We start from the raw sequence: 8,112 nt of genomic DNA on the forward strand, positions 1-8,112 counted from the left end.
CACATATCACACACCCCACCACAACAACTAGTGGAACTTAAATTCACTTAATAGTAAAACCTGGAATTGAAAGCTAGTCAGAGTGATTGATCATGGTAATGGAACTATCGTGTTTTTTTTTTGTTTAAAACTAGCTAGTTCTCCAATTCTCTTTAGGGAAGGAAATATGATGTCCTTCCCTGGTCTGGCTGACAAGGGTCTGCAGGCCCACAATGTGGTTGACTCTGAACTACCTCAGTGAACTAATAACAAATTATTTAATAAGGGTGTCTTGAGAGATGCTCACTTCCCATCAAATCTGTTACCCTTGCTTTGTGGGATCTGTGTGTGTTTATGTGAAACAAAGGGAGGGTAAGCTATCCAGAGATAACCAGAGTCTAAAGTGAAGAACTGAATCTGAACAATTGCTATTCCCACCATGTGGTTCCTTAATGAAGAAATTTGACTAATTTTAACCACGTTGTTTTAAAATGGAAAGCTGAGTTTGAGGGATTTGGCCTCTTGAATGCTAATTGGTGCTAAAGTGAGTATGGGATGGAAGATCCTTTGCTCCAATATTGATTTGATTGGGACAAGTCATTAAAGTCTGCTGACCCTGTTGCTGGGAAAGGCTCTTATGGTGAATTGGTAGTATCCCTATCTCTGAGCCAGGAGACCCTGGTACATGTCCTATCTGCTCCTGAGTTGTATAACTACATAATAACTATCTGTACTGTTGTGACCACATTCCCATAGCCCCCAAAATCATTTTAGATGAAAGTGCATCTTGTTCAAAATTAAAGATTTTTTTTTAAGGCATTGTAAGTACGCACTGATATTTCAGAAAGATTAACATTGGAGTCTGTCTTGCAGCTGGACAACTCTGTTTCAGTACTGGCAAAACCTGAGGAGCTGCAGAATGAGCAGCCCCATTCTCTCCCACCATCTACACCAATCATTCAGGAAGAGAGTGTTAGCTCAATACAACAAGAGATCGATCCTGCTCAGGAGGTATGTAGGACAGTCTAGTTAATGGATAGAGAGAATGGTAAAGAATGAATCCTGTATGGAAGCAATTAAACTTTTCATATAATTACTGCTCGCTGTGCCAAAGCTGATACGTTCTCATTTAAAACACACTTCATGAAATGTGAAAGGGCTGATAATGTTTTTATTAATTACTTCATTCCGGTTGAAAGGATAACTGAGGGCTCTAGGATTTGTAAGCAGCTGATACTGAATGTTTGGCATCAAGATCAGGTAGTATTTCAACTATTGGCAAACACAAGCACTGAGCCTTAATCTTGTTCTGATCCAACACCCTTACCTGCACTCTTTTTAACAGAGCTCACTGTAGGGTGACCAGAAAACCCAGAGAACTGGGAGGAAACTACTGCACCTCCTGACTGCATCCAGGTCCATTACTGTGGGGCAGCATAGGTAGCCCCTGCCCCATTCCACTTCTCTGTGCAGGGACTTCCAGGGATTGGTGAGGCAATTGTGTTCCTCAAATGTGAAACCATACAAATTTTAGATTCTGCTTTGATCATGCTCAGCCTCGTTGGTGTCAGAAATTGGGATTCTGATCCTGATCAGTTCTGTGTTTCCATTTGCTGTGAAGTCTGACCATGGGACCAGAAATCTAAAATAGCAACCAATAATGAGTTGTGAGTGGTGACAGTGTGGATTTTGCCTATGTCTGGAATGTTGTAGGAGAATAGCATAGATCCATTTAAGAGGAAGCTAGTGCATGTGGAAGGGAATAGAATTGAAAATGTGTTGCTGGAAAAGCGCAGCAGGTCAGGCAGCACCCAAGGAACAGGAGAATCGACGTTTGAAGAAGGGCTTATGCCCGAAACGTCGATTCTCCTGTTCCTTGGATGCTGCTTGACCTGCTGCGCTTTTCCAGCAACACATTTTCAGCTCTGATCTCCAGCATCTGCAGTCCTCACTTTCTCCTCCTAAGGGAATAGAATTGGCAGGATTCAATGAAATAAGGTTGGAGATCATTCAAGTGAAGCATAGCAGAAGACTGAGCCAATGGCCTATCACTGGATTGTTAATCCAGAGACCCAGACAATATTCTGAGGATCTGGAAGACATTAGATAGTGGATTTTTAATTCAATAAAAATCTGGAATTAAGAGATTAATGATGACCATGATTCAATTGCCAATTTATTGGAAAATCCCATCTGGTTCACTAATATCCTTTTTTTTGTGAAGGAAATCTGCCATCCTTGCCTGGCCTATATGTGACTCCAGACCCGGAGCAATGTGGTTGACTCTTAACTACCCTCTGGACAATTTAGGGATGGGCAATAAATGCTGGCCTAGCCAGCGATGCCCTCATGAATGAAAAGTTCACCGGATGAGGGCACTTTTCTTTTCATGAGGGCATAGCTGGCTAGGCCAGCATTTATTGCCCATCCCTAAATTGTCTAAAGGGCAGTTAAGTCAACCACATTGCTCTGGGTCTGGAGTCACATATAGGCCAGACCAGGTAAGGATGGCAGACTTCCTTCACAGAAAAGACATTGGCAAATCCCATCTGATTCACGAATAATCGGCAATGAATGCATGATAAAGTGAGGACTGCAGATATTGGAGAGTTAGTCTAAAAATGTGGCACTGGAAAAGCACAGCAGGTCAGGCACTATCTGAGGAGCAGGAGAGTCAACATTTTTGAGCATAAGCTACCTGACTGGCTGTGCTTTTCCTGCACCACAATGAATGAAAGGTCATCACTAATTTTTTAATTCAGTTTGTTCTTGAATTCAAATTCCACCATCTGCTGTGGTGCGATTTGAACCCAGTTCCCAAATCTTGAACTGGGTCACTGGGTTAACAATCCAGTGATAATACCACTAAGCCAACACCTCCCCACTGAGTGTACTTTTTCTCTAAAATTAAAAGCTAAATTGGGTGAACAGCAGGTTTGTAATAGTGACACCAACAGAGCAGGTGACCTTATAGAGGCTTACAAAATTGAGGGGCATGGATAGGGTAAATAGGCAAAGTCTTTTCCCTGGGGTCGGGGAGTCCAGAACTAGAGGGCATAGGTTTAGGGTGAGAGGGGAAAGATATAAAAGAGACCTACGGGGCAACATTTTCACGCAGATGGTGATACGTGTATGGAATGAACTGCCAGAGGATGTGGTGGAGGCTGGTACAATTGCAACATTTAAGAGACATTTGGATGGGTATATGAATAGGAAGGGTTTGGAGGGATATAGGCCGGGTGCTGGCAGGTGGGACTAGATTGGGTTGGAATATCTGGTCGGCCTGGACGAGTTGGACCGAAGGGTCTGTTTCCATGCTGTACATCTCAATGACTCTAATTCCTGGTACAGCTGAGGTTAATGTGAAAGATTCTCCTTTTCAACCTCTTCCCTCACCCGAGGCGTGGTGTCCTTTTTTGGTTAAACTCTGCACAAATTACCTCAGAGTGAGACTCTGGTGACTTTACCTTCACTAAAGCACCAGCAGCACCTTTCCACCTTATGCTGGCTGTAATCATTGATTTAAAAGCACCCAAATAAAGATCTTTCCAACCATTAAATTGATTATTTGTGGTGGAAAAATATTCATTAAATGATTTTCAGTGATTAGATAAATCAAAGCATGCCTTTCTTATTGGACACTGGCTGTTCATCAGGGACAAGAGAAGGCCATTCAACCCTTTGGGTCTGCTCCCTCATTTAGTTCAGATTTATAGTCCATCTGTTGCCATTGGTAGCTTATCCAATGGAAGTTTATCCACCTCCGTTTTGAATTTAAGAAAACCTGCAAGTTTTTTTTTAAGAGTTCAAAATTGCCTGTATCCTTTGTGTGAAAAAGTGTTTCTTGATGTTACTGTTGAATCCTTTTTTTAGAACAAATTCTTCTAAACTTGGGGAAAGGTGTTTAGTTGCATGGAAGAAATAACTTCTAAACTCGCTGGTAGACTCCATTAATGATGTATCTCACTGGAACTATTGACTTATTTTCTGTCATAGGCTTTGACTGATCATCCGGCATATCAACACTTTCTACAATATATCGAAGCTCGACAGCAGGTTTTATTGTTTAACATTGCCTGCTGCGATGAAATGCTGGAGCAATTGGAACACCACCTGACTGTCAGTGAGGCAAGTATGTAGTTGGGTATGAGTTGCCATTGCAGTGTAGGTATTTCTAATCAGCCTGTTCTGGAATGTTATCAGACACCTCCTGGAGCAAGTGGACATAATCCTGGCTCAGAGGTGGGGACACTGCCATTACACTCCATCAAGTGATGTCACTGCCTTTGTCTCTTGGCCTGCTTGACATTCCAACCCTTCCCTCACTGGTTACCTTCCTCCAAAAAAACCCACTGAAATTGACAAAGGAAGGCCTAATCTTGTGTAACTGAACACAGGTCTGCAAATGGCTGTGTTACAGCGTGACCCTGCTTTCCAGCAGTTTTCAGTGTTATTTTCAGCGTCTGGCTTCTTCCCTTGTTATTAGATGAAATATTAAACCCAAATTCTCCTCTGGGGGGGGTTGGTGCTGGTGAACGGTGTAGAATATGTAGATGATATTGTAGTGAAGAGCAGCAAGATGACTCAACCTAGCATTCCAACTGAAGTTAATCCCTCACCAAACATCACTAATGGTCTTGGAGGGAATGAGGGCTGCAGATGTTGGAGAGTCAGAATCAAAAAGTGTTATGCTGGAAATATGAGGTGCTGGAGTATTGACGTTTCGGGCATAAGCCCTTCATCAGGAATGGCCTGTTCACTATCGCATTGAAGATATTCCTTTGGAAACTTGCTGTAGGAAAAATGGCTCCTGTGTCTCTAAAAATTGTTTAAATCATCAAAAGTACTTTTTGTTATGAAGTACTTTTGAACACAGGTTGTGAAATGCAAACTTCTGCTTCAAGTGAGCTACCCTCTGTTTCAGAATTAAGACTGTCAATCCAATTGTTGTGTTAAAGCGTTTGATAACTGACCAGATTACTGCTGGGTAACACCCTCTTTTAAACAGACTGAGTGACAGAGATTTGTTTTCTTTTAAACCCGCTATTTGTCATGGAACTGTGCTCCATTCATCCTTTTTCTGGAGAAATAGTTCTGCTTTTATTGGGAGGTGTTTCTGTAGTTTTGGTCATGAGTTATGTTTGCTATTGTATGCAGTGAGTTTAAGTGGACTTTGGAAGAAGTGAGAAAGAAGATTTTTGAAGGCAGGGCAGTAGGTGTTTTCCACGTGGACTTCAGCAAAGCATTTGACAAGATTCCACACGGTGGACTGGTTAGCAAGGTTAGATATCATAGGATTGAGGGGGAACTTGTCAATGGATACAAAATTGGCTTGAAGGTATGAGACAAAAGAGGATTGTTTTTCAGACTGAAGGCCTGTGACCAACAGTGTGCCACAAGGATCAGTGCTGGGTCCACTGCTTTTTGTCATTTTTTATATAAATTATTTGGATGTGAATATAGGAGACAGTTGTAAGTTTGCAGATGACATCAAAATTGGTGTAGTGGACAGCAAAGAAGGTTACCTCAGATTTCAATGGAAACTTGAACAGATGGGCTGGTGGGCCAAGGAGTGCCAGATGGAGTTTAATTTAGATGAATGCGAGGTGCTGCATTTTGGAAAAGCAAATCCGAGCAGGACTTGTACACTTAATGATAAGGTTCTGGGGACTGTTGCCGAACAATAAGCCCTTGGGCTATAGGTTCATAGTTCCTTGCAGGTGGAGTCACAAGTAGTTAAGATAGTGAAGAAGGCATTTGGTATCACAGTATGGAGTATAAAGGTTGGGATCTCATGTTGCAGCTGTACAGGGCAGTGGGAAAACCAGAAGAATACTGCAGTCAATTCTGGTCACCCATCTATAGGAAGGATGTTGTTAAACTTGAGTGGGTGCAGAAAAGATTAACAAGGATGTTGCTGGTGTTAGAGGGTTTAAGCTCCAAGGAGAAGCTGGAGATGCTGAATAGGCTGGGGCTGTTTTCCCTAAAGCATCAAGCTGAGAGGTGACCTTATAGAAGTTTATAAAATCATGAGGCATGGATAGGGTGAATAGCCAAGGTCTTTTTCCTTGGATGGGAAAGTCCAAAGCTAGTGGGCATAGGTTTAACGTGAGTGGGGAAAGATTACCTGAGGGGTACCTTTTTCACACAGAGGGTGGTATGGAACAAAGCTACCAGATGAAATGGTGGAGGCGAGTACAATTACAACATTTAAAATGCATCTGGACAGGTACGTAAGTAGGAAAGGTTGAGAGGGATATGGGCCAAATGCAGGCAAATGAGGTTAGGTCAGATTGGGATATCTGGTTGGCATGGACGAGTTGGACTGAAGGGTCTGTTTCTGTGCTGTGTGACTCTATAACTGGCTGATACAGTGAAAAGACACTCTAAAAGAATATTACCAGACCATTAACTTAGCTTCACGTTCTCTAACTTATTATACAACTTAACTATATTAGCAGGGGTTTCTCGACTGGCCGTTCATGAGGATTCAATGCATATGCCAAAATAAAACTTGCACAAATTAAACACTGTACTTTGTCCTTTGGACTTGATATTGTGCTGCCACCATGTGGCTTCCCTAGGAAATGCAGATATAAAAATCGCACATTGGGGCACAGTTTCAGTTTCTGGTTTGCTCATTTTTTTTTAAACAAGGTTAAAGTGTTTGAGGCTTAGTACACGTTTTTTTTTAAAAGTTTATTTTGAAGTGTGAGTATTCCTCACGCTGAATTGCACAAAAGCAAAGAACTTATGGAAAGATAATTTCCCTTCATTAGGCAGCACCTATTAGATACAGCAGTAGAAATGGGATTGCAGTAGAGATTCACCAGGATGTTGCCTGGGCTGGAGTGATTCAATGAAAGAGAGTGTCATTGTTTTCCTGAAAGGAGAGTAGATGTTTGCTGACCAGTGTGGACATGATTGGCCAAAGGGTCTCCTTCCATGCTATAAAAACATTGACTCGGTTTCATTTGGTTCACAGACCAAATTTTACAATAATTAATTTTGTTTTATTTTCTTTTCTATTCTATTTCTCAATGTCATCAGATACTAGCTGCCTTGACTAGAATTCCTGCAACAAAACTTTGGGATTTACAGTCACCAAGTGACAAAAGTCGTATTAGAAATGCTCAATGTCATGGATGCAAAGGGAAAACAGGACCAGAACCCTGACCTCTGACTCCTGTGTATTTGTAGTCAATGTAGTATGATCCCTGATTGTATGATACTTGGGCAGCAGTACATAAAGGAAACAGGTTTAAGGAGGTTAAAGCAAGAATTTAAATGCGCCCCCCATCTCCATCCTCTTGGGTGACTGGAATGATCAGAGATTAACTTACAACCTGACACCAAATTCCTCCAGCAGACTGAGGGACCAGCAAGTGACACATCAGTGGTTCCAATAAATTAGTGCCAAGGCAATCTAGATTCCAAACTATCCCAAATGGATTCATTTAACCTGACTGTAGAGGATTATAGACCCTCTAAATGTGTCCCATTTGGAGTTTGCCCAGCATACTGCATGAGCTATTTCCCAGATGAAACTCGGGGCTGATTCATCTGATTTAATCTCTAAGTAGTGCCTCCAGCACCTGCCTTTACAAGTGTAGGGGATTCCCCTTGAATATGGGGCGGATGATGTTACAAAGATAATGGCAGCAAGGGAAAAAGAAGAATATGTAAGGTTTAGGAAGCTAAAATCAGACAGGGCCTGTCATAAATATAGAGAAACCAGGAAAAAATCCAAGCAGGGAATTAGGATAGAAAGAAGGGGCCTTAACCCTTGGCAAGTAGGGTTAAGGAGAATCCCAAGGCATTCTATACATTCATTAAAAACAAAAGGATAACTGGGGGGAAGGTAGGACCATTTGAGGATAAATGAGGGAACTTGTGCTTTGAGGCAGAGCATGTGGGTGAGACCTTAAATTTGTATCAATATTCACCCAGGAGGAGGATACTGAGATTAATGTGGAGCATGCTAATGTGCTAGGGCATTTTGAGATCAAGAAAGAAATGGTGTTGGCTCTCTTGAAGAGCATGAAGGTGAATAAGTCCCTAGGATCTGATTCAATCCACCCCAGGTTATTGAGAGAGGCAGGACAAGAGATTGCTGGAGCCTTGACCAACAGC

Source organism: Chiloscyllium plagiosum, chromosome 27 (assembly GCF_004010195.1).
Source record: "Chiloscyllium plagiosum isolate BGI_BamShark_2017 chromosome 27, ASM401019v2, whole genome shotgun sequence".
In the NCBI taxonomy this organism is placed as follows: domain Eukaryota; kingdom Metazoa; phylum Chordata; class Chondrichthyes; order Orectolobiformes; family Hemiscylliidae; genus Chiloscyllium; species Chiloscyllium plagiosum.